Raw genomic sequence first — 27,064 nt, 5'->3', positions numbered from 1 at the left:
TCAGTGAGCAGAGTCAGACAATTAGCTGTTTCTACAAGATGCATATGTTGTCGTGACCTTGAAGTCATCATTCACTCCCTGTTGTTACCATAGTAATCCTGATAATTTGCTTCCCATAATGTCTGTCTATACACTTTGTTCTGTTAGTGGAATGTTTCAGGCTTGCACAAGCTGGGCTGGCAGCTTGCTGTGAGTTACTCAGAGGTGGAGTGTGCTGACACAGACATGTAAATTCTACTGCTTAGGCTTGCTGTGGACACTGGGGTGGCCTTCTGCATTGTCATCCACACAGCAAAGCAGCCTGAAGCTGGGAACTGTCATGATTGCCTCAACAGCTCTGTCTGGAGGCTTCCACTGGCAGGAGGAGTAAAACAGAACGTGTCACAACTTCCCATCACCCAACATCACTCCTGAAGGGGACAGGACATTTACTGCTGCAGGCTGGCCCAGCTCTGCCTGGAATAACTGCACTGCCACAGCTCCCTGCAGTGGTTCAGGGTCACACTGCCATGGGTGTCAGTGAGAGCCAAAGTGCTCCTGGCTGTTTTGCCCAGGTGAAATTCTCTTGACTCTGTCTCACCTGGTTGCATCCTCAAGCACAGAGCAGTTTAAGTGCTGCCTGCCAGCCAAGAGGCAATCACAGCTCAGTGATGCCTGAAGTGTTTTCCTATGAATAAATCTGAAAATCAAAAGAGGAGGAGTTGAGGACTTTTATAGGGTTATGAGTGTCATTTATGTTGCAGACGTGGTTAGAAATGAAGTATCATTTGGACACCTTAGAGCTGTGTTAAGTCTTCTATATCCCATAGTAGTTATAGAAAATTATCATTTGAAGTCTCATGGACTATTTAACTTTATCCATCTTCCCATACCTTGGAGAAATAGTAGGCCAGACTTTTGACTTGTTGCCAAGCAGCGTCTCCAAATACAACTGAACCTTTCCTCGATACAAAATTGAGAGATTTTTCTCCTAAGTTTTGTTGCCAAATGGTAGAAATGTTTTATTTCCCTTTGTTTTTACTGCCTCATGAAGAGCTCACTCTTTGTGTGTGAGAGACCAGTGATGAGTGGTGAGGGATGGAGTTGCTGCTCTTCCCACAGCGACCTGCTCTTCTAGAAAGAGCAGCATCAGGCCCACTTCAGTTTTGATAAGGTTTGCACATGACATTGCAATAAGAACTTGCCATGCACAAAAAACCTCTTAGTGATGGCTGATCTTATAACTAGAAATATGTTTCCTTACAAATTTTGTGTTAGCTTGTTATCCCAAAGACATATCAGGGATCTGTGAGCTGTCCTCCTTCTTGTGACTTACCTGTATCAATAAAATTCTTGCAAGCTGAATGTAAACTCCTTATGCAACATGTGACACCTTCAGGAAGGCTTTTCCTGGGTACTTGACTGAGTCTTTGTGATCAGTGCTCTTGGTGACACAGAAGAGGGCAAAGCTCTTCAGTTCTAGGGCAAGTGGGAATTAGGAGGAGCAGAGATGTGTTCTGTTGCTCAAGCCAGCAGATTTTTGTGAGAACACACATAAAGAGCAAGTGCATTTTGTATGGAACAGTAACACTTCAGAGCAAGCTTCGCTCTAAGCTGTAATGAGGAGCATGTGGCATGACACCAAGGTTACTACTGGAACAAGAAGCATGATTACATTTTGGAAAAAAACATTGTAAGCACAGTTTTCCATTGAAGTTTCTGGAAAAGTAATGCTTCTTTCTCTTCTGTTTTTACCAGAATACTGAAAGCATTCAGTAACATTATTTCCTAACCTTGTTTTTCCTCCCAGCAATCCTTTGTCTTGTTCAAAAAAATCTTATAAGGATGTAAGAATAAAAATGCTGGATCTAGCCCAGTGTCTCATTTACAGCAGCTTACAAACAAGTTTAGTGGTAGTTTTCTGAACAGCCTTGCTTCCAGCAGTTTGTGGTGCAGGGCTTTTGTACAGCAAAGGCAGTGTCTGTCTTTGTACTTCATTCTTCAGAGAGATGTTCCAATTTTTTAGCCTGTGTCAACTTCTGTCACCCACAACATTCAGAACAATGAGCTCCTTGGCTGCAATACACATTTATGTAGAACCACCTCCTTTAGATTGTTTTGAAGCTGTTCTTATAGTTTTGTCTGATAGCCCTTAGTTCTAATTTGGAGACAGTGCATGTGCAGCCTGTGCCTGTTCCCTCTCTCCATGCCATTCCTGATTTTATGGATATTTTTATACTTCCCTTAGCTGTTTCTTTTCAGGATTGAAGAAACCTAATCTTTTTAGAGTGGAACCATTTCAACTGTCTTTGACTGCTTTCTCAGGATGAAGGTATGGGTATGTGGAGCTGTCATTCACATAAATTCACTGGCTTGTCCTTAACCTGTGAGAATAGGTTTACTGAAATCAGTGCCATTCTCAGAAAATGAACTATTCAGACAAGTCTGAGGGCACATGAATAAGGTGACCTTGCAGGATTTTTTTTTTTTGGTAGTTTTTTTCTGTGCTGTTTTTGTGCCTGATGAGTATGGGGGAAAGAGCAAAAATAGTTTTCCTATTTTAAGATTTTTCTGGTAGATTGCAAGTGTGCAACACCACAGCTATAAGTAAAGGAAAAGGCTACTTAGAACAGTGAAAAGAATGTAGGAGGGGATTGATTGTACTGTCCCGTTCAGAATGATAATATGGGTTTGGGAGAGATTTAGAATGTGTTAATTTTAGTCAAGTCTTACTGATGGTTTTTAATTTTCATTTGGATAGCTAAGGGTAATTTATTTTGTTCCAGCTGGGAACATGTCTAGTGAAAAGGATAAAAAGTTGAATGAAAAACCTCTCAAGGCAAAGAGAATAAGCATTGCCTGAGAGGTTGTGCATGGTTGGCCAGCTCTGAAACAGTTGTTGCCTGTCCTGTGATCCCAGAATCCTAGAATTGTTTGGATTTAAAGGGATCTGCAAGAACATCTTGTTCCAATCCCCTGCCTAGGGCAAGGACTTCTTCCACTAGACCAGGTTGCTCTAAGCCCCACTCAATCTAGCCCTGCAAGGGATGGGACATCTACAACTTCTCTGGGCAGCCTGTGCCAGTGCCTCACTACCTTCACAATAAAGAAAACCTTGGATATTGTGTTTTGAACCCCTTCCTTGTTATCCATCAGTTCACCACAAAATTTCCTATATCAGACATTATTCATTTCTCTTGAATAAAGCTCCTCTAGTGCTGCCCTGAGGACTCTCATCTCTTTCTGCAGGGTGCTGTTCATCCTGGGCAGCTATGACAGCTCAGAGTTCTCAGGAGAACCTGCAAAGGGATTTCATAGAGTCTTGGCTCTTAATAACTTATTTCTTAGATGGCAGCATTTTTCCCCCCCTGTGACCTTTATTAGCAAACAGTGAGGTGAAAACAAGAGGAGTGTTTCGTGTGCTGTGGTCCTTGGAATTCCCCTGGGCTCTGCTCTCCGGGATGCTGTGAGATGCTGACTGCAGCAGTCAGGCTGCCTGTGTGTTCCTCTACAGCACCAGTGACAGGGCCTATTTAGCCCCTGTACCAAAAGCCTCTGGAAAGAGGGGCTCAGTGAACTAGGCATGATGTAAAATCCTCTGGATTTGTCTGGGCAAAGGCAGGTTCTGTTTTGTGACTGACTTCCCTGATAGCTGGTGCTTTTCTTCTGGGCTTTGCCAACGAATGAGAAGACCAAGTGAAGTTTGATAGCTTCACCAGTCATCCAAAACATGGGTGGGAGGAGAAAAATGTTACAGCCCAAGACTCTGCCTAGCACAGAAAATACTGGGATTGATGACCATGGACTGTGCTTGCAGGTGAGTTTTCAATATCTTCCAGAGTCATGAATTTTGTTGGGAGCAGTTTAAAAGAAGAGAGATGGAAGACAAAATTTGATATGGCTTTGGTTCCAGTTCTGTTCCTACTTTTTTCCTGTTATAGCTCTGTTTGCCTCATTTAGTGCTTTTGTTTTTTGCCAGAATTCTCGATCAATATTTGCTAGAAGGATTTTATGTGGGATCAACTAGGAAAAAATGCACAATTGTTAGTGTGTACGTGTGTATGCAGAAGTTGAAGACATTCTTCTTGGCCAGCTGTGGAATGGAGACACAAAGTCAGTGTCTGCAAAGACTTTGCATGACTAAAATTCAGAATTACTTCAGTATGATCCCACAGAAAAGCCCCATCTCTTGGTTTCCTCTAGGAAAATCTGGCCCCCAATTTGATTTTGGCAACTCTCTTCTTGGAATGAAACATACGGTATTAAACCCCCTTACTTGTTGCAAACTGTAGTATAAGTATAAAATGTTTGAATAATCCATTTGAAGCTGCTACTCATGAGATTTTTCTGGAGCCAATTTTGTAGCCTTCAGAAATACCTGGGCTGAATTTACCTGAGAAGTAAATTACTTTCTGCTTACCTAAATCCTCCCCCACATTCTGCCACAGTTTTCACTGGTGACAGGAGTCTGCTATTCTTCAAAGCCTCCCCCAATTTGCAGTGTTGCTCTGGGTTGTTAAGCACACAGGACCTTGCCCTTCCCAATGTTAGCACCACTGGTATCTCAATGAGTTCAAACTCCTCCATAAAGCCTGTCTGCTGCTTCTCCATTCACCCCTTTATTTTTCAGTGGGGAAAAGAAATATTTTAGTTCTTTTAATTTCAATAAAAAAGAAAGCAATATTGCTTTTTTTAATGGATCTGGGTTTTTTCCTCTCTGCAAAAACCTCATGGGAGAATGTGGTTAGGAAGAGATGACTTAACTGTTTTTCTGTTTTGTGGGAGATGTACCGGAGGTGAATGGAGAAGATTCCAATTAAAATGCCTTTTTTCCTTGCTCTGTCTTTGGCAAAGTATGTTTGAGGAAGATGAGAAACTGTTCCATTTTAGCAAGGCAAGTACTAACAATAGAAGTCACAGGAGTTAGAGAAAATTGGGTTGGAAAGGCCATAAGTCTGTGCCTTTCTTTCTGTTTAAAGACAGGATTGACTCACCTTGCTGTGCCTCTGAAAGGTCCTTTTCTAAACTGTTCATGTAGGATTCTTTTTGGCTGGAGCATCCAGATCTCTCATGCACAAGAATTTCCAGTCCTTCTCCATTTTTCATCTTTGGCTAAATGTTAAGAATACTTTTGGAATTTCCTCTACTGCAGTCCAAGCCTATCCCTTCTTGCCCAGACCACCACAGATGAACTTGTAACTTCTTTTCTGTAGTAACCTTTTGTTTGCAGAGCACCGAGTGCTTCCCCTCCCTTTTTTTCTAAGTCAAACATTTCCCATTTCACCCTTTTATTGCTTACTGAATTTTTTTGTACCTCTGAACATTTTAGCCTGCATTTCATCCTCATGTTTATGACCTGTAGTTCCAGGCCTGGACACAGCTCTGGCAGAGCTGGGCAAAGAGAAAGACTTTCTCTGTCTTTTGGGAAGCAGAGGGAGTTCTTCACCCTGCAGAGTTTCTGGCTTTCCAGCAGCTGTCTGACCTCCCTACCTGGTGATCCTCCCTGCCTCAGCCAGCTGCTCTCCAGTTTGCCTTGATGTCAGTGAACTATTCTAGGTGAAATTCATTATTGTTTATTGAATCACACTGTTCATTCTTTATCCATAATTTGCCACAACTATTTTGAATTATTTCACATCCCACAGCTTATGGATTATGGCTCTTTCCATCCTGGCAGTGCCTGCAGATGGAGTAAACATGTTTATTCCTTCTTTGTTCCCTTCTGTGCTGGAAGACCAGAAGTCTGCTGCCTTTTGGTCTGTCAGCAAGCCAATGGAAATGGCTCCTGGAGTTGGGCTTTTTCCCAGCCCCTTCTGCCCATCACAGCTCTACTGTTCATGTTTCCATAGCTTGCCTATGGCAACACCTCAGGATGGCAGGAGTCATTGGTATTTGTGCTTCTTTACCCACAGGATATTATTATTCTGTTAGAAAGAAATTAGAACAGGTTTAAGTGATTCAGTTTTGGCAATTGTCAAATTAGTCTAGAGTGTTTCCCATCACACAGAATATTCTGAGTTGGAAGGGACCCACAAGGATGAAGTCCCACTTTAAGTGCATGGCCTGGACTGAACCCCTGATTTTGGTGTTCTTAGCAAAATCTCTGACCAATGGAGCTAATCTCCTATGGCTCTGTGATTTTTAGGTGGTCTGGTAAAAGCTGGCATGTCTCTAACACCACAGCTCCTCCTTCATCTCTCTCAAAATCCTCTCAAAAGACCCTTCATCCTCTGCTGATTCCATCGAAGGTAGTCTTAGGAGTGACTTGCCCAGAGACTGGAAACAATGAAAAAAATGAAGAAAGTAATTTCAAATATAGATGGGAACGCTGAACAGTTCCAAACTAAGACCTCTTTGTTTTCTTCTTGTCTTCCCCACCTCTTCTCACAGCCCCACCAAGAAATAAAGCTTTTTTTCCTCCTGACTTGCTCCAGGCTCAGAGTGAACCGAGGCAGGAGCGATAAGGGCTTGGCTGAGGGATTCAGGGAGGTCAGAAAAATAAGAACAGAAAAGTCATCAAGGCTGAATTAATATCTGGTGCTCTGAGCTCTGTGAGCTGGTGTTGCATGGTTTGCTGAAGGCTATTGTGATCTGTGCTCTCCTGACTGTCACATATCCTCAGGGATGTCATTGCTGTGCCTCAGTTTCTCTCTCTTTTAAAATGAAATCCATGACCCTGAGACCTCTGCAGAAAATCTTGAAAGCCAGGGTTGAGGAAAGGCAGGGATTTAGTGTGCCTGCCCTCAGTGGAGGTTACAGCCTGAGGACCAAGGAGAATTTACCTGGATTGCCCAGTTGAGACCTTTGGGATGACACTTGTGCTCAGACACGTCTGTCTGGGGCTGGCAGGGAGCTGCCTCTGGGGTTTGAGAGAAGGACTGAACTGGTTCATCACTGGCTGTTTGCTACACAAATCAGAGGGTGTAACTGGGTCAGAATTAGCCTCTAAAGGTGTACATTTGTCCCCTTATGTCTCTATGTGGGTCCTCTTGGAGGTCAGAACAGTGATAACACAGCCAAAGTGCTTTAGTTACCTAGAATATAAGTATTTTCTACAAGAATGACTTAATTTGACTTGCTTTTAAGGAGTGGCATACTACCCTTAGCAATCCATGGAAATACTTCCTATTCTTTCTCAATCCCATACAGCTGCTCTTTTTCCCTAGGCAGCTGTTTCTGTGCGTGTGTCAGAGGGATTTGTCTTGCTTTATTAGTTGAATTTATTTTCTTTCCAAAGCAAAACTGAAACTGATGTAAATGAGCACTTCATATTTCTTTTGGGCTAGAGCCATCTCAGAGCTGGGGCTGAGCAGCTGCTGCTGTGCCACGTCATAAAAATCACAGCCCTGTGCTTGCAGCTACCCAGATGAAATCTCTGGCAAATTAGATCAGCCCCAACCTCTTTATACAGCTGCTGCACAACCAGGGACCATTAGATAATGAAATGGGGAGAATAATGGGCTTGATCAGAGGTATTCCCCACACCATCAAAATCCTCCTGCTGAGACATGCCTGGGAGTACAAGTGTGCAGCTCTGCAGCTCTCCCTGCCAGCGTCAGGAGACCCCTGAGAGCTGTGCTCCCTGCAGGAGGGGGTTCCTGAGGCAGCAGCCACTCCTTTGCTTGTCCTTTATGACCATTTTCCCCCAGTGGGTCGTGGGGATCATGGAGAGCTGCCCTGTGGCCTGGAGGGAGTAATGGACCTGTCTGGACGTGTGCCTAAATCTGCAGTGCCATCTTAAAGGTGCAGCTGTCACTGAGGGTGGCAGTCATGTCCTGCCTGCGAGATGGAGCTGAACAGGAGTGATGGCTCTCAGGTAGGTTCTGTAAAACCCAGCGTTGGACTAAACTCTTGTTTCAGCCAGTAACAGAAATACAGAATACAGAAACTGCTTGGCCCTGAGAAGGGGGCAGCTGAGTGAAGGAAGAGGCATTAAGGTTATTTGTTGTCACATTGCACAGAGATAAAATATTGGGCTTCCCCAGCAGTTTGGAGGCTTAAAGCACATTTAAACCCACTTTTGAAAATTTATTAAACCGGGACAAATATATATTTAACAGCCATGCTTTGCAGTAAAAAGGACTTATCCTTCACCAAGGAATTTATAATGCTTTGGTTACCTTAACACCAAGGCCAAATTTGCTTAGCAGTCAGGCATGCAGTACATTGCAAAACCATAACACATCCTCTCACTTCTGCACTGTGTTATTGAGGTGCCCAGGGAAGGGAGGAGTCCTGCAGCAGCAGGCGCTGAGTGCAGCAAGACAACTGTGCAAACAAAGCCTTGCCTGGTCACTGACCACACCTGCCTGAAGAGGATTCTGGAATTTAAATCACAGTAGATGACGCTGGAGCTTCCACTGGGGAAGCCTCACACTTGAATTGCAGAACGTGCAGCAAGAATAAATCCTGAGGTGTGTTTGGATGAGCCTCCCCAGCACCTTGGAATGCGGTTGTTCACCAAACTCTCCAGTGATGCTGCTTCTTCTCTCCTTGCCTCATGCTGATCTAACAGCTGGGCTGGAAAAGAGAATTTCCCCTGCTACTTAACTCGGGTTTTTTTTCTGTTTTCCTACAATGTTGTCATTTTCCTACTGCTTACTGTTGCTCACCCTACCCCACTCCTTCCTCTCCATGCAATCCCCAATATCCTGACTCCTCTCTGAGGTAGCAACTGCGTTCAAGGGTCAAAACTTTGCAGGGAGGAAGGAAGCTTTACCTTCCCTTTCCTCATTAAAAGGACTCAAGGGCTTTCCTTCCTTGGCTGAGACTTGCTGCTGAAATATCTGGTAGTCCAGTTTGTTTATCTGGCTGCTGGCCTTTGAAGGATGTGCTGTCACAGAGTTGTCATGAGAGCTGCTGGCTGGAGCAAATGAGAACAAATGAGAGGCAGAGAGATTATGGCCTGAGCAGCAGCAGCCCTGCCAAAACCTGGCCCCAGGTCCAATAGCTCTTAAACTGTCTAACAATTCAGACTAAAGGAGGTGCCTCACAAGAGGTGCTGGCAAGCAGCAGCTCTGCCTTGACTCACCTTCCAAGGGCAGCTCTACAAACTGCACTTCCAAGGTGCTGCAGGCTCAGAGCAGTAAAGCACAGCAGTGCCCTGCTCCTGCTCTGTGGCACAGCATCAGCTGCCTGTGTGGCCAGGGAGGGGTGTCAGCACCTGCAGGGGTGCAGTGATGGTTACTGGGGGCTGGAGAGGGGAGCCAGGGCAGGGTGATGGCACCTGCACCCCTCCTGGAGGGGTTGCTGAGCAGGAGGGAAGACCAGGGCATCCTCAACAGCTCTCACTCAGTCTTGTGCCTCAGGGAGATCTTCAGGCTGAATTGCAGCTTCATGAGAGGTCCTGGCTCTTTTTCTAAGCCCTTTTTGTGTGAGAAGAAGGACAGACAAAGCCTGGAGAGGAGGAATGATGATGGGATCAAAGCCTGCATGCGAGAGCAGGGATCAGCTTCCCAAAGGCAAAGAACAGCCTCAGAGCCAGGCTCTCTGGAGAGGGATGTCTACAAAAGGGGTTTCTGAAGACATCTGAAGGCATTATCAGATGTTAATGCCAACCTTTTCTATAAATTTATTGTATAGGTGTCTTGCTGAAACTGAGAATTACAGTGATGTGGATTAAACAGATAAAACCAAGGTACAGGAAGGGGAAGGGCTCATCCAGGGCCACCTGGTGTGGCAGTGTTGAGACAGGGTTTGGTTTCCTTCTAGTGCCCTGAGTGACCAAATGCTGTGGAGCTTTTGTTTTAGTCCACGGAAAGATTCAGTTTACTAATTGTATTTCTGCCACAGGGAGTGGGACTGGCTGTGTCTCTTTGATGTCTTTCACATGTTTTAAAATAAGAAGTATTTATAATGCAACTATAAAGCCAGAATTCCCTGAGCAAGACCGGAAGCTCAGGCTTTTATCTGCCATTTTCGAGGCTGTTTCTCCACAAAGTGGGACATAAAGTGAGTTTGCCTCAGAAAAAAACTTTTTTTTTAACTTCTATTGTCTTTCAAATTCACTTCCCCTCCCAGTGAGAGAGGATCAAAGGGACACCGGTAGGTAAGTGTCTGAAATGGATGAGATCAGGTAGGTTGAAAATTTTTTAAAATGCCTCATTATTTTAGTAAAAGCCCTCAAAGCAACTCAAGGAAAGCAAGAGGAAACCTACATCAGCCCTCAAAGCTTGATGGAATTGAACACAGCAGGTTTTTCATTGGTTTCTTATACACACAAAGGAAAACAAATTAGACTGTTCACAGCAGAATTGCCTGTTTGGTTAGCAAGTCAAAATATCCTTCCTGCCTCTTCCTCAGCCTGGAGGTCACAGCCACGCCATTAAACATGGGATGTGAGGGAAAGAAAGGATTGGGAACAGATAGGAAGACAACAACCTTTTTTGAGTATGACAGAGAGACTCTGGAAGGAAAGACGAAACAGAGGAATTATCAAACTCTGCGTATCAGTGAACCAGCTCTTCTTATTTTCAGGGTACATACTGAAAATCACTAAGAATGTTTTTTTTTTTTTAATTTTCTCACAGTACCCTTCTTCTGTATTTAAGGACAGAAAAATATTAAAAAAAGAACAGAATGAGGAATTGTAACTTCATCAGGTCATCTGATCTTAGACAGGTGGAGGTGGGAAATTATCTAATAAACTGTTCAGAAGACCTCAGCAGGAACAAATGTCCAATAACTTTTAATTCCAATATTTTTGAAAGGCAGATCTATATTAGTCTTCCCCCACCCAGATTTACTCTTCATATGCCAGTCCAGTCTCAAATAATTCTGGGAATGGTCAGGAAAAGGAAAGAAATATGAGAGTTTGCTGCTGAGTGATCACTTCTAGTTGACACCCTACAAATGAGCCATCTCTTCAAAGCTAGTTCACTGTTCACTTGCTGGTGTTGCTTAGAAACTAATTTTCTAAAATCCCACATTTTTCAGTGTGCTGGCAGATAAACATGAAGGTAACTAATAAGTCTGTGAACACTTCTGGCAAAGAAGGGGTCGGGTGCACTAATGTATGATGATGCAACTCCTGATGAGCTGAAATTCTGGGGATCTTGTTTGATGTGGGATATAGAGATCCTAACAGTCTTGATGCTTTCCAATATTTGAGTCTCTTCTTCCTGAATGAAGACGGTCTGCATGAGAAATAAACGTAAATTGGGGATGCAGAAGCAATATTAATGTTTGCTCTCTGTTCCTCAGTGCGGCTGGGCGGTGAGGAAGCTGAAGGACAGGCTCCCTCTGCGAGGCTGTGTTGTGCCTGGGGCAGGAGCAGCACCAACACCAGGGCTGCAGGACGGCTCCAGTGGCCAAGGGGTGGATGTGCCTGGCTAGAAGGTGGCTTTCTAAATGGTTTGCCACAGAAAAATAAATAAATAAGTAAACAAAGCAAGCAAGCGTGTGAGAACAGATGAAGTTCCTGATTTGCTTGAATGGCCAATGTGAGTGTGAAAAATCTGTGTGCAATTTTAGCACCAAAGAAGTACCAGAAAAGGCAATCTTTATACTTTCTGTCTGACTCCTATTGCCTTGGGGACGCTCATTCTATACTTGCCAAGCAAACCATTTGATTAAGTGCTAAACTTGAAAAAAAGTAAATAGGGTATTTAAACATGTTAAGCACAACCTGTCACCTACTTAAATGCTATTTAAACATGACCTGTTTCAATATGCCTCCACCTAAGTTTGTGTGCATCTTGTTTCATGCCACATACCTTGTAAATGAAATTACTTATAATAAAAAAACCAAAGTGATAAAATACAAGTACCACCAGCTTTGCTTAAAAAATGCAATGAACAGTCATATGGGGTTTCAAATATGTTGTACTGCCAGTCTGTGGCATCCATTAATGTCTGAGAGAAAAGGAAATTCATTAACAGAGCTCCACAGCTGGCACCTGTACTGCACTACCATCACTGCTCTTTGTCAAAGACTTTAAAATATTTGCACATCTCCTTCATTTCACCAGGCACCTGCATTTGCCTCCTCTATTTTCTGTTGAGTTCAAAATCTGTCTGAAAAAGGAAGCAGGGGCTGGATGTAGCTGGTATTTATAATTTCCTGTCTTCTTGCCCTGTGTTGCTGTACAATCTTTGTGTGGACTAAGAGGACAATCCTATTCTGCACCTCCTTACAGAGGCCTCTTCCATACACCTTTCCACACCTTGTTACAGGTCTAAGTGCAGGAAAGCTGATGAGCTTTGCAGTCTGGGGGGTGGCAGTGTGTCCTGGGGCTGGCCAGTGATGCAGCTGTGGGTTGGTATGACTCTCCAGCTGAGGTGTGGCTTTGCATTGTGCTCTCTGTCAACCATTTGATGTGGGTTTTCCCACTCCCACCTTGTCCTTTACACCGAGATCACAAGTTCCTTATAGCCCTGTTTGGGTCTGTGACAGCATGGAATGCAGTGGCTCTGTCCAGAGCAGTGACACACTGCTGTGACATAGCTAACATTGCCACACAAAAGATTCCACCAGCACCTCCTCCAGGACAGGAGTGAAATAGGCTTGGACCGGGAGTTTTAGTCATGCTGGAGATTAAAAATTGAGGTTTGTGTGAAGAAGATGATTTTTTCTCCTATCTTATGGCTCCTTGTGGGAGTCCAGACAGGCAGATGGTCTTTGCTCGCTGTAACTGTCTATAGGAGAACATGAGGGGTGATTTATTACCATTTCCATTAACTGCTCCTAATGCAAAGAGGAAATGTTAGAAGTCACTCCTCCCTGGAGAAGAGGTGATGCTTGACCTTCTCTTGAAAGAGGGAAAGAAGGAGGAAAAATGCTAAGAGAGGATGTTCTGCTGGGATGCTGTCATTGGTAACAGCAGTGACCTTTTCCCCGTGGTCAGCAGGTGGCATCATGAAGATAAATTGCTTCAACTTGCAAGTTGAAAGATCTTTGTACCGAGCAAGAAAATTAAAAAAAAAAACTTCCAAAAGTCAAATAGTATTGCAACTTCAGTCCATGTTTTCTAGTTGTTTTATGGACACAGTTGCTGTGCATGGAAATGTGGGGCACCTATTGTAATTTGACTACTAAAAGTGACTGGCAATGGATGTCTCATAGAAGATTTTACTTGTAAGGTTACACCAAACTCCTCTGTCATTCCAGTGAGAATGAGGACTACTGTGAGGACCCAGGCACTCCTGTCCTTAGGGGTCACTGCCATTTAAAAAGCAAGATTTTTTTCCCCTATTGAATCTCAGAGTCTTTTTAGGAAAGGTAATCAGTGACAGTACATATGGTTCCACTCCATCCATACCCATTTTCACTTCTAGCTCTATCCACTCAGTGGTACCTTAAAGTCAATATAAAATAGAGTCTGCAGAATTGCCGTGGTGATAGCTGCAATTCCTCCCTTGTGGTTCCAAGTGATCTGGAAGGGCAGCTCTGAAAGGTACTTTCTAATTTACTGCTCAACCTCATTTTCTGCCCATGGAGTTTATAGGGAAGGTCACTCGTCACATCTCATTTCTTTAACATTGTCCTTATTCTCTTTATTACAAAGCAAAAGTGGGATCAAATGATCAGGCAATGTATGAGGGGAAGGAAGACCAAAAATTTTTGAGCAGCTAAGGAGCTTCTGCTGTTTCTAGATGTTGATATTCAGTGCCTGTTAGATTTCCACAGGAATGCGGACAAAGACAAGGGAAGTAGGACATGCTCAAAGGATGTGCACATGGAGTACTCAATTCTGATGCAAAGCAGAGCAGTCCCTGCCTTTGGCAGCTGAGCAGCTGCCTTTGGTCTCTGGAGAGCAATATCCCTGCTGGTAATTAAACCGTGGGGTGTGCAGGCTGCCACGGAGAGGGGCAGCTCACGGTGGTGGTCACCAGCTCCATCCTAGCTGAGGATGAGACACCTGTGCCTCGTCTGCAGGGAGCTGAGAGCACAGCCCTGCGCCACCCTCCCTGCAGAGGGGCCAGACCAGAGCTCAGGGTTCATCCCTGGGCTGCTCAGCTCTCCCTGTGATGTTCTGGGAGCCTTCCAGGGAATGCCCAGTCTCTGGGGTCTCAGCAGCTGGGATGGCCGTGTTGTTAGTGCAGCTCCACACTCGCTCCCCTCAGGCCCCCTGTAGAAAGTGCCCTGTTCACTTCACCTGTGGCAATCAGGAGCAAGAGCTCTGCTCCCAGGCTGGCCAGGTTAGGGGACTGGCATACAGATTTCAAATACTGTCATGTGTGTTGGCCCAGGGACTTGAAAAGAAGGGCTGAACCTTTCTTGGGAAGGAAAGAGATCAGTCTTGCTTGGAATAGGTTGAAAAGAATTTAGGAGGGGCTCCACACAAATTTCCTTACCTCTGTACCCTTCCATATCTTGCCTTCAGCCTTACACATTTTTGCATTTCTGAGCTTGTTAGAATAAGTTGCCTTAATATTAAAATATTTTCCAGAGCTGAAGGAGTTAACTGCTTACACTGAGGACAGCGCTCTCCTTTATATTTTATATTTTATATTATTTTATATTTTATATTTATTCCATATTTCATATTTTGTGTTTCGTATTTCATATTTTAAATGACATGGAATACTCTGAGAGTCACAGAGCTGATATTTAGCTGGTCCTAAGTAGTGAGACTAAGAAAGCCTCCAGTGCCTGGGGCCATCAGTGACGTTGCAAGGGCTGCAGTGGGAGATGGATTCAGTTCTAAGGTTTGAGGGGAGACACAGGTGATTTGCATCCTAATAGCACAAAAGACACACATGGAAAAGGAACCCTAGTGCTTAAAGGGCTTTTTTAGGAGCAGTAACAGCCTCAACTGGATTTTCTGTCTGGCCCTGAGGAGGGTGAGGTGCTCTCCAGATCAGTCACTGGCCAGGAGCACTCCCCATCTGTGTGCTGTGCAAGTCCTTTAGGGAACAACCTGAAGCTGAAAAGCAGGCAAAGGTGGATGATGTTAGTCTTCATTGCCGAGTTGCCTCCCCCAGCCCAGGGAATTATTTTTCTTATAGATAATAACCAATCATTCCCAAATGCATCACTTGAAAGGTCTTTAGGCTACATGCCAGGATATTGGAGCTAATAGGGAGCCCCGGGATGGGGATGGATGGGCTTGGTTGCAGGCTGGAGATATTTATGCGTGTGTACACACCGTATTTCATACAGAAAAAACAGCGAGCTTAGACTCAAATTTACCACGGAAAGGCTCTAAACCCATTTTCAAACCGGCGACATAATTTAAAAGGCCTTGCAGTGCCCGGGATGAGTCAAGCAAAAGTCCTCCCTCCCTCCCTCCCCCTTTCCCCGTGTCACTCACATCTCACCTTGACTGCAGGTGGCTGGATGTGATGGATCGGGGGAGGAAGGGGACAGCAGGGGACGGCGGCTGTGGCAGCCAGGGCTCTGCTGGAACACGTGAGGGCTGCAGCCCCTCCGGAGAGCCCGGCAGGGCTGCTCGGGGAGGGGAGGCTGGGGCCGGGCTGCCCCACGGGCGCTGCCCTCAGCCCCGGCTGCTCCAACTTTGTGCCAGCGAGCGCTCGGGCTCCGCTGACCAGAAAAGCAATAGCTGTGCAAACCTGGGGACGTCTGGAGGGACTGCTTATGTCGAAAGCATCTCCTGGCGCTGCAAAAAGTGGGACAGTCTTCCTTTTCCCGTTAGGTTTTTACTGTGAATGGATTTTGAAGACAAAAGCTGTAAGTCAGCCCTTTTTCTTTCCTGTTTAATGGATAAAATCTCTGCTGTGTGCGAGTCTGGTCTGTGCAGGATCCATTCCAGTGAAGGGAACTTGGCACACGTACTGCAGTATCATCCCCCTTCTGCAGTAGATGTGCTGTAACAAAATGAAATTCATTGTCTGCTCCCAGCAGGAGCCCGTCCATCCATCTGCTACCTATCATTGTCTGTCTGTCTTAGAAATTTAAGCAGCCCCCTTCCTCTGCACCTGTCACAAGGAGGCAGTAATAATAGTAGCCTTTGACATGTCCAGCCCTTTTCTCTCTCCCTTTTCAAGTCTTTTTTAAAAGCAGGGATTTTCTATGAGGGGAAAGAGAACAGACAGAAACAGTGTTCATATTCTAAATGATTTCAGGGAAAAGGTTTTTCACACAGGAGAAAGACATCCAAGGGAGCTGGTCTTTTCTGGGGGGTCAGTCCCCCTGGGCCCCCTGGCTGGATAAACCTTTATTCCCAGCTGCACTGGGGGCCTTGGGGTCTGCTCTGCCCCAGGCAGCAGAGCTGCTGTGTGTGCACAGGGTGTGTTTTGCAGGGGGAGATGAAGACATTGATACAGTCATGGCTCCCTCTGTGGAATTTTTGGAAAAATGGGCTTCCATTTCAGAGTGGTGACAGAGAAGGGGCCTTATTCCCAACTCTGGTGTGTCAGGGCTGCTCAATTCATGGAGTTGTCAGACAGCTATGCCTGCCACCAGCTGCTGTTCAAGTGTCACAGCTGCTCTGGGCTGCAGCTACAGTCTGTAGGAGATGGCTGCAGTGAGCTGACTGCAAGGGACAGCTCGCACTTAACTTGAAGTCACCAAGAAGTTATAGCTCTAATGGGAAAAGGAGTGCTCTGTTGCCATCACCCAAGGCAGGGTGAACCTGCACTTTGCCCTTATGCTTTCCCAGACAGGTACCATCTCCCACTCCACTGCTTCCTGCTGAAAATGGGTGGACTGGACTGCAGGGTTGCAGTGGGGACTATCAAGTGTGCCAGGGCATAAAAAAGAACTGAGAGACCAGAATTTAGGAATGAGAAAAAGCAAATGTCTTCTTGTAATTCCCCAGTCTCTATGGCGAACCCTCTTCTGGGTATGAATGTTGTTTTTTTTTGATTCTCATCTAAGGGAGCAGGAAGGTGGGGGTGAAAAGGCACAGGTCAGAAACCAAGGCTTTCAGCTCACTGCTCTCAGTTGGGAGTCCTTTTGTGCCTCAGTGCTCCTGGGTACTCTGAGCCATGTGGGCTGTGAGCTTCAGAGGGGAAAAGGAGAAACTGTCCTCGCTGTGTCTCTGGGATGTGACCCACTCTGGAGTGCCATCACTTCAGCCTTGCAGGGGTTCACCCTCAGCAGCTATTCTTGATCTAAAAGTTAATTTCCTGAGTTGCTCTGACATTTCAGAGCTGGTTGTGTCACTTGAAAGTGAGTCTTGTTGCTGATTTCACAGGCACAGAGCTTGCGGCTTGCTCTGCCTCGCTCGGAGCAGAGGCACGCAGGGAGGCAGGGGCGGCTCAGGTACCCTTGGGAGGGGACAGATGAGCCCTTCACTCAGTGTGTGGCCTGAACTTTCTGAAACCTTGACAGAAAGACACCACGCTGGCAACAAAGCTTGCTAAAAATGTGGCATCCTAGAACAGTTGCCAGCTCCATGGGGAGGCTGATGGCAAAATGAGTCTCTTGGGTTTGACTGCTGTAGTCTTGGAGCTTAAGACACAGAACAAGATTCAGGACTCCTGGGTTTAAATCCTGTAAACTTTTGGCTGCCTTTAGGCCTCATAAGAGACATTTAGTAACTTTTTGCCAGTTAAAAATTAAATATATGAATTATAAGAAGTCCTAGTAGAAATCATGATGGCTATTAAGTAAACAGCTCAACTTGAAAATGGGAGCTTGAAAAGGTCAGGGAAACTTATTCTGGAAGTGCACGTATCTGATAAATATTGGCCATATAATTAAAAAAAATAATCCTGGCCTAAAAAACCATATTAAAACTAAAGACATTTATATGGAGGTTTGTTTCCTTTGTGAGGTGGTTAATCCTAAGGGTTGCTCTATGGTGCTACATCAAACTAAAAGGTCTAGGCAGTTTGGAAAGACAATTCCACTCCAAAGAATCCAAGAACAGCGTAGAATAATGCCAGTATTTTTCAGCTTGCTTTATAGAAAGACGTCACTAATACTCTGCCTTGTGGCAAAGTGACAGTCAGAATGGGTACCAGAAGGGAAAAAAGCACGCTGAGCCCAGCTAGTGCTCTCAGTTTGGTGAGGTCTTCCCCAGCAGATATTTCACTTAGTCCCTCTGGGGAACAGCTCATCAATAAACAGGTTGGCAGCTTGGCAGCTTGGCTCTGGTTCCAGTTTTCAGAGGGCTCCTGAGATGGTTCTGGAAGAACTGGGCTTGCACAGCACAAGCAGCAGTGGGCAGGTGCAGTGTAACACCTCATGGCAAGTCAGGCTGTGGGGAAGCTGCAGCTGGACACCCTCCTGGGCATTGCTTTGTGTCCTGGAGTAAAGCCTCCTTTGGAGTCTTGGAGCCAAGAACTCTGCTGGTTGTGGTGTCCCAGATTTCACTGGTCAAGAAATGTGTGACTTTCTCCACAAGACCTTGATTCATTCACTTCTTGTTACCTTTAGAAGATGCAGTTCCCTCCATGACAGATCCTAGGTCAGCTCTTGGCCAAAACTCGAAACCTTTTTGCAAGACCAAGCTGTCCTTCATGAGACCCTTTGGACGTGTTCAATTCCTAGGCAGCTAAATGTGTGCAGTGACCCTCTCCATAGCAACCAGTGAAAATGTCAATAATCTCTGTTATTGGAAACCATGGGAAATTCACCTAGGAGTGAATACAAATTTCTCTGGTTTAAAGCACTGAGACAAAAGCTTTTCAAGGATCAGCCATTTCACCACCAAATGAAAACAGCTTGAAAAATATATTAAGGACATTTGAAGAGTTTTGGTAATAAAATAAAACATTTAATAAAGAATACTTTGCAGTTCTGTATTGTCTTTCAGCAGTAATTTACCATCAGGGTGCTGCCTGGATATTGCAAAGAAAGGTTTACTAGGAATACAATAGATAATAAATTAAAGAGATTAAATCTCATCCCTGTGTGTATGCGTTAATAAAAGATCCCCATAATACTCCTGGAATGCAGGAAGTATAAAAGACAATAGTGAAAGTATAAAGTGGAAATAGAATGCTGTGAGTGACTAAACTGAGCAGTGGATTAATGGATGGCCAGTGTGAGCAGAGTCCTGCTGGCAGCTCACACAGACCTCAGCAGAGCTCACCGTTGTATGTGGAGAATAAAACTGACCTTGATATGAAGGGCTGCAAAATGTCTGATGCACTTCCCTGAAATGCTGTGCATAAAATTAATTCCATCATTAATAACTGACCCATGTTTTCCATTCTGAGGAATCCAATTCATCTGGCAACCCACTGACCAAGCAGCAGGATAGTTTCCAGAATAGGAGGGAAAGTGGAACAGGATTATATTAGTACCCTTTCTCTCAATATAGGGAGAGTAGGGGTAAATCCACAGCAATATCAGTCTTTCAGGGGAATTGGCCATCAGAAAAAGTTTGGATACCTCAGTACCTGTAGAAACCTAGCTCAAATGTATTGTCCAAGCTAGTTGTTAGAGGACAGAAAGCTCATGCTTTGGCCTCTAGCAGCTTTTAACCCTTGCTTTTTGATTCCTCACACTGGAAATTGCTCTGCTTTTCTCTAACAGCACACATTTCTTAGCAGCCTGTTTTTCTGGGGCTTTCAGGCATTTGTGAATTGCTTCTATTCTTAACAATGCAATATATAGAACTGGAATGGGTGTCTTCCCAAATTAATCTTTGAAAGCACTGCTATGTTTCTCTTCATTTTCATCTATGTCCTTTTGGATAGATCGTGTCTGAAAAGATGGGCATGTGCACATGTACGTGTACACATGTATGTACAGACTCACAGACACATATTTAACATCCAATCTGGCCAAATGTAAGTTTTGAAAAATATCAAATCTATTACTCACAGATCATAAGAGGATTGAAATTACAAGGTTTTTTTAAACATATGTTATTTTGAGTTCAATGTATACTTGCTTCAAGCTGCTCTGTGCAACCATGGAGATGAGAAAAGTACTTTCAGAAAATGAAAGCCGGAAATTTTTAAACAGGATAATTCTAGTAGCTGGGGCTGTAAGTGGCTTATTAAGAAGTCTTGGAACTTAGACTGATGTGGAAAATTTGACAACAGTGAATATGAAATAGATTTTTGGAATGCAGTTTTGTGACCCTGTTACCTGTCAGCTGGCAGGATGCAAATTCCCTGGTACGGCTATGAGCTGGCTTCATTTCTTATGTCTTGTTCTTCTGTTTATTACCTTCTAGTTCTTAGATAATGGAAAAGATGAAAGCTGGCACATTTTCTCCTTCTGAAAGACTCATGTGGAAGGGTAATTCACTAGTAACAAGGCAGGATAACCTGGAACAGAACAGGACCAAAGCACTGGTTCTTCACTGGGGTCTGACCGCAGACACCGTGTTACATCAACAACTCCAGGGAATACAGGGCTAGGAATGTTGGACAAACAGGTTACAGAGCTCAAGGAGAGGGACAGGATTTTAAAGAAAAGATGTCTGGAATTAATATCAGAGTCTGTGAAACACTGGAGAAATCAAATCAATTATGTAGAGAGAGAGAGACTGAGATTTGGCATTTAAGGGGGTATTTTGCTTTGACTCTTGGGAGAGGATCATGGTGCTCTGTGGAATGTTCACATCAATCCAGAGAGCATCCCCATTGCCCAAGGAAGGCAAAGCACAGGCATTCATGAAGTGTGTCCCACCTTGAATCGTTCTTTTTATTTAGTGCCAGGCAATGAGGAATTGTGTTTAGAGACCTGTATGTTAGAGATTTCTGAATAGCTGTGCTCTGAAGTTCAGGAGGATAATGATCTAGCAAAATGTAACCTTCAGCTAGTGGTGAGTTGTAAGAATCAGGGGGTGTTTTAGGCTGTTTCTGCAAAGCAAGGACAGCAGTCTCCAGAAAACATTCCTGAGAGAACAGGTTGGGGGCTTCTCTAGGAAGGAAAGGAAACCCATGCCCCTACCAAGACCAAAGTGGCATCTTGGGCTCCCAGCCCATGCTAACAGCTCTGTGGGTGACTCAGTGGCTGTGCCAGCTCCACACCAGCTCTGCTGGCTCAACGCTGCTGCTGGGACCGATCCTGCAGAGTCAGAGTGCAATGGTGCTGAAAGCATCAGCTCACTATGAATATATAAGTAGCTCACTGCATTCAATTAGAAGAAAATTCTGTTTTCACATTGCTGAACAATTACAATGTGGAGAAATTTAATTTTATGGCGGCTGAGATCCTTTTGTATGAAATGACAAACTAAGGAAACTCCAGCAGTACAGTTATCTATCATGAAGCTACTTTACAATTCCTTCTACTATATAAATGGCACAGTGAAAAAATCCCTTATTAGTTTAGACAGCAACAGTTCCCTTTCATTAACATTAAAGGATTGAAATTAGTAGTACAGTCCTTGCACTGCCTGGTCAGGATGGAGAGTCTCCCTCTCAATTAATAGCAGATAATTTCATCAAAAGCCATGTTTCCACACATTAGGATCATCAGTCACTCCCTGGCCCCTCTTCATGGCAAAGGGAAGGATGCAAGTTGCATCCAGTGGGGGAACTTGTTCTCCTGTCTCTGTTTCCATGACATTGACTGGGAGAGCTTCAGTTTCAGGGGAAGAATTATGAAGTGAAAGGCCTCAGGTGGGGCAGCTTGGCTATGGGAGCTGAAGATGCCATAAAATGTTCTCATTCTTCTGGCTCAGCTGTTCTGTCTCTGAAAAGTATTTTGTTTCAGCCCTGTAGTTCTGGAAGAAAATATACCCTTTTGCTTCAGGGCTTCAGCAAATGAATGAAGAAGCAGCCTTCTTTCTGTGCAGTTCATTGCATTAATGTTCTAAAGTGATTGGTACTGACTACCTTCCTCAACACTTACATTTGTTGTTGTTAGAGACAGGATAATGTTTTGTAGTTATCTTTTTCAATACTATTATAGTGAATGTGGTGCACCCAGGCAGAGGGAATGATGAGGAGATTTTTCCAGCACCTTGTAAGTTGTTTTTGTAAGTAAGAGGTATTACCCTGGGTATCAGCATCTGAAAATAAAAATTTCATTTTTCTTCACTTGTAGCTCTGTGTACAGTAAACAGCTCTGATCATCACTAAAGGTTTCTCCTTCATGAACATCTTATCTTAAAAAAGAGGTCATGGACATCAGTCCAGGCTGAAAAGTTTGGATCTAAAGTCTGTTCTCTGTGTCATAAGTTTTGGCTTTTTTTCTTATCCTCAATGGACCAGCCTCAAAGTTTGTCCTCAGAAGTTGTTGCAGATCTCGACTTCCCCTGACAGCAGCAGTTGTGCAGAGCTGGTGTCCATCCACAGCCAGAGAAAGGACAGAGGATCAAAAGGCTGTGCCCTGGAGGTCACATCTGCAGGAAAGGGAGAAAGACATCAGAAAAGCTCTGTGGGGTGTATCTGTGTAGGTGGAGTTTGTTCTCGCTCTGATATCCAGCATTTAGAAACACTATTCCAAAGACAGCTTGTGCAGAAATACAAGCAAGGAGAAACCTGCCTCAAGCTTAAACTTTTAAAAAAAAGAGGTCAGAGGTGATGTTCTATGAGTTCAAATGGGAAAGAGACTTTTTGAGAACAAAGGCATCACTACCTGATCAGATGTAATATTTGGTGACTGGAAGCTGAAGACATAAATTCCTGGTTAAAGGAAAAATGTAAATTCATCAGAGAGGCCAATTTATCTGAAGATGAGTGAAGCCTTATGTCTTGGAAGTTTTACATTGCCTCAATTATGAGACAGTGTCTGGTCATGGCTATTCTGGGTGATTTTCCCTTTTTGCTGGGCTGCAAGTTGGGGCAGGTTATCACAACAACTATTTCTGTTGGGAGACTTGTGCTGGTGTTTTCCATGGCACAACAACTCTGTGAAGAAATCTTTGAGTCACTGTGGCTCTTGACAGAGCTCTTCTGCCGAGCAGGGAATGTGCTTTAAATGTGCACTGAAGAACAGTGAAGGTGCCTTGTTGGCAGTGCCTGATATATTAGTCTTTGATAAGGGATGCAGATCCCTTAAATTATTTAGATGAAGAGGGACATTTAGTTTGTCTGAATGTCAGATCTCCTGGGTGAGAGCAGATTCGTTTATAAAAGGGACTGCACTTAGTGTGTCTGGAGGGAATACTGATTAAAGGAAATGTTGTGAAGGAGATACAACACAGGATGGGGTGGGAGATGACCGACAGATTAACACAGGTTAATTCTGAAAGGGAACAAGTGATGTGTTCCAAATAATGAGCAGGGATGGAGGAAAAGAGGGAAAGCTTGCAGAGCTGCTAAATATGTCATTCATGTCTTGCACCTCTTTTCCTTCAGAGATGTGACACCACTGAGAAATTAATGGGAAAATTCCAGAATTGTGAGAACTCTTTGAAAAGAAGCCACAAGAACCTTCCCAAACTAGGCCTGAGTCCTTATGGGAAGACCTGTTCTTGGGAGGCAAGCTGTGGTTAAGTGTGGGGTTAGGCTGTGAAGGAATGCAAGAGAGAGGAAAATGTGAGGAAACAGAATACATGCCACGATATTTTTGAGATTCATGGGCCAGTCTATAAATCTAACTTGTGTAATCCTATTAAATGTAGGCTCAAAGGACCTGAAAAGTTACCCTGTGTTTATCCTTTCCGCACCTTCCTGGCAGGCTGGGAAGTGCTGGCACACTGGGGAGGGGAGCTGTGTTATGGTGGTTTAATCCATATCACCCAGCTGATGGTTTTCTGAGCTCTGAGTTAGAACCCAGATGGTCCAAATGGAAGGTGTTGTTGAGTTCTGAGAAAAGGGAATTTCTGCTGGTTTCAGGTGTGCTTTTGGAAAACACTGGCTTATTACCTTTCTCCCAAGAGGGCCATATGGCTCATCTGTGACATGCAGGATGAGACAACAGGCTTTGTATGCTCGTTTGGGTTTTTCTTTCCCATATTTCACAGTTCCTGAAATTTTAGAGTTCTTAGGAGTGTGTTTCTTAAGAATGGAAATCTCTATTTCCAAGCAACGCTACAGACGGTCAAAGCAAGGAATTTTAAATAGTTGAAATTTCAAATTTTTAGTGGAGGAGGGACATTCTCCCTCTGGAATTTCCTATTTAGTTTCCCTTCGAGCCATTTCTAGGCATTCCTAAATTTTCCTTGCGTGGAGGATATATTTGTAAAATTTTTCCTGTGTGAATACTCTTTCACGGAAATAACCCTTTCCTCTCTGAGCACTCCATACTGTGATGTCATGAAGATGCAAAGGGAATCCTGAACCTTCAGTTCCCTGCAGGAATAACTGCAAGGCTGAGGCAATAGTCTTTTAGCCAGCACATGTTTGATCAGTGTTGTCTTTTCTGTGGATTTGTGGACCCGGATGTTTTTGTGATCCTGTGCATCTTTTGTGCAGTTTTACAGTAAGAATGTAATTTATTTCTTCTGCAGAGCAGCACCTGTTCCTGCATGTCAGGAGAGAGTAACCTTTATGAGAATTACTTTGGAGATTTTCAAGCTGTGGTCCATGGAACCCTGTCGATCTAAAGATTAGGTTTTATAAGCCCATGGAAAATAACTTGGAAAAACAAAAGCTTCCCATCTGTAGACTCAAATTTGTGGCCCCAGGGGGCCACATTTCCATCTGAACATTTGTAGGAGTTTACAGATGTACAGAATTTGGGAGCTTCTCATGCAGAGCGATCAAAATGAAAGTTTGCAGAAGCTGGTTTAGAGTTGTAGGAGACTTGCTAGAAAACCCTAAAACCCCAAGCTCTGAAAAGTTCTGGTTTACTTGTTTGGTGAATCCAGGATGGCTGTTGGTTACCAGTGGCCTAATGAGTAAAAAGCATGAATAAAGGAACCATAATGCTCTCCTAAGGTCTATTCAAGGAATTAAAGAAAGACTTCTTGATAGATATGAATGATGGATAAAAGAGCTTCTGAGATCGAGGTCTGATTGAGCAGAATATGTGGTCAGTTCTAAATCCCTTCTGTTAAAAAAGTCAAACAAATGATTTGCCTCAAAGAAAGGAAAACTTGCAACATTTTGTTGCTGCTGGGAATCATTTACTCAGCTGGGTTGTTGGTTACAATGAGGATGCTTCTGTGGGTAAAGTTAGATCACTGATCCACATTTAAGGAACTGGATCTTTAAGAAAAAAAACCAAACACCAAAACCCACAGCAGAGCTGAAAGAATTTTCCAAGACATTTTTCACCTTCCAGAACTGCAGCTGGAGGAAGGTCATGTCACCAGTGTTCATGCATGATGGAGAAGGTGTATTCAGCTGTGCTGTCATCATTGTCTTTGTTGTGGGGAAGACTCCCAGCACATGAAACATCATCACTGGAGGATCTTTGTGATGGAATATAGGTACTTGCTCTTGTGTGGAACAATGCACTGCTCACAGATATACCTTTAGTGATTAACATGGGAGATGTAAGGCCTGTATGTGCATCATCTCACTGTTTCTGCGAACAGACCCATATTCTGGTCTTTGAAGTCTGATTTTTCATATACCTTAGCATAAATCTTCAGTAACTCAAGAGATCTAATGCTTATCTTAGTGACAAAGTCTGGATTTGTTCTACAGATGCTTATGAAGTTACTTTGTTTTTATATCATTTTGACAAAGTAATCAATTACAGTGAAATTGCTTTTTGTGTGTTTCTTGTTACCTGCAGAGTGTATTTTCAAGGAGCAATATCACATCCTAACTAGGTGGATAAGCAGACAAGCATATTTCTAAACAGGATAAATGAGCCCTGGTGAAGCACTGGACTAACATTACATTCCTGCTATATCCAGCTAATTCACTGCATCACACAATCTATCTCTGGATGTATGATGAGATTTTTGGAGGCATACATAGAAGCAATTCAGTAGGTAATGTACACAAATTTTCAGCCGAGTCTAGGTGCTTAAGTGTTATTAAGACCTTTGGAAATTGCCTTTGATATTCTGAACAAAAAGTCAAAGAGGGTATTTTTACTTTTGATTAAAAATTGACTGAGCAGGTGTAAAGATATATTGCTATTAGCTGAAGGGGAAGCATTTTCTAGAAAAGCATACCAAGTCTTCCTTTGATTTTTATTTATTATTCATTATTCATCTTAAAGGTTGCAAGAATAGATGGATAGAGGAAGAGCGTGGTTTCTTATTACTTGAATTTAAATAGATTGCCTTATTCTCCTCACCTTGAGGAAAGCCTGTTAGCTAGCACTGCCAGGAGGGGCCCTGCGACCTTTGCTCTTTTTTTTCTGGGTGTCTGTAACATGGTCCCTAAATGCCAGCTTCACTCATCACAAACCCCATGAAAACCAGTTAGATTAAAGCAGTGGGGGGAAAGGCAGAGCGGGGAACACAAATTTCCTTATTCTGTCCTTCTGAGGCAGCAGCTTTACATTGCCCTCCGCATCAGCCAGACAAGCCAAACGATTTGTGACTTCCAGGGACACCAGGAGGAGCTGGCAGCTGGTCTGGAATATCATTAAAAGGGGTTGTGTTGTGGCATCACCTGAGGCCAAGGGAGCATTACCTCGTGAGGGTGTCATTGATGCAGATGGGTTTGGCGTGGCTCACGTGGGGATGGCACGGGGATGGAGGGACAGCGGCTGGGGTCACCGTGTGAGGAGGGTTCCAGCCCCTCTGATGGGAGAAAGCATGTTCCCCTCAGAAGGTGTCACCCTTATGACAGTCTGAATCCCAAGGAAAGGTTTATGCTCCCAAAAACTCTTACAAAAACCATTAGAAGCCAGGTCTTCTTAACAGTAAAAATTGCCATCCTTTTTTGCACTTTGCCATGTTCTTGAATGTCATAGCTGTCGTGGCACCCATGAAAACTGACTCATTCCTCTAGAAAAACACACCAGGATTGTTTTGATCCCTCTCCACTTTCCTTCAACCCTTGAGTGAGGGTCATGCTGGTTTTCTGTGTCTGTCTCCCAGCATCTGACTGCACTTTGCAATACACCATTTTCCCTTCATTGAAACGCTCCATAGAGACAATGTGCCACCTTCCCCCCGATGCCTGTGTGCTGAGATGAACTCCTCCAGCCCCCCCAGGGAACACTGCATTTGTAGTCCCCATGTGAGGGAGTGTCTAAGGGAGTTACAAATGTGGTGTGTGAGGGGAAATAACCAGTTTTAAACACAGTACCCTGTCTCTGAATTGAATTTCCAATTGTTGCCTATAGGTGCAGTTTTGCTATTCCTCCCAATTTTTCATCTGTCTGGCTTAACATTATTGTGTGTTAATGGCATCACCCAAACAAATTGGTTTTAAAGCTTTTTTTTTTTTTTTTTTTTTTTTCTCTGATCCT

Source organism: Pseudopodoces humilis, chromosome 11, assembly GCF_049639895.1.
Source record: "Pseudopodoces humilis isolate 2021_Gansu_Grassland_sample_001 chromosome 11, ASM4963989v1, whole genome shotgun sequence".
Lineage (NCBI taxonomy): Eukaryota > Metazoa > Chordata > Aves > Passeriformes > Paridae > Pseudopodoces > Pseudopodoces humilis.
Note: the sequence above shows the minus strand (reverse complement) of the source record.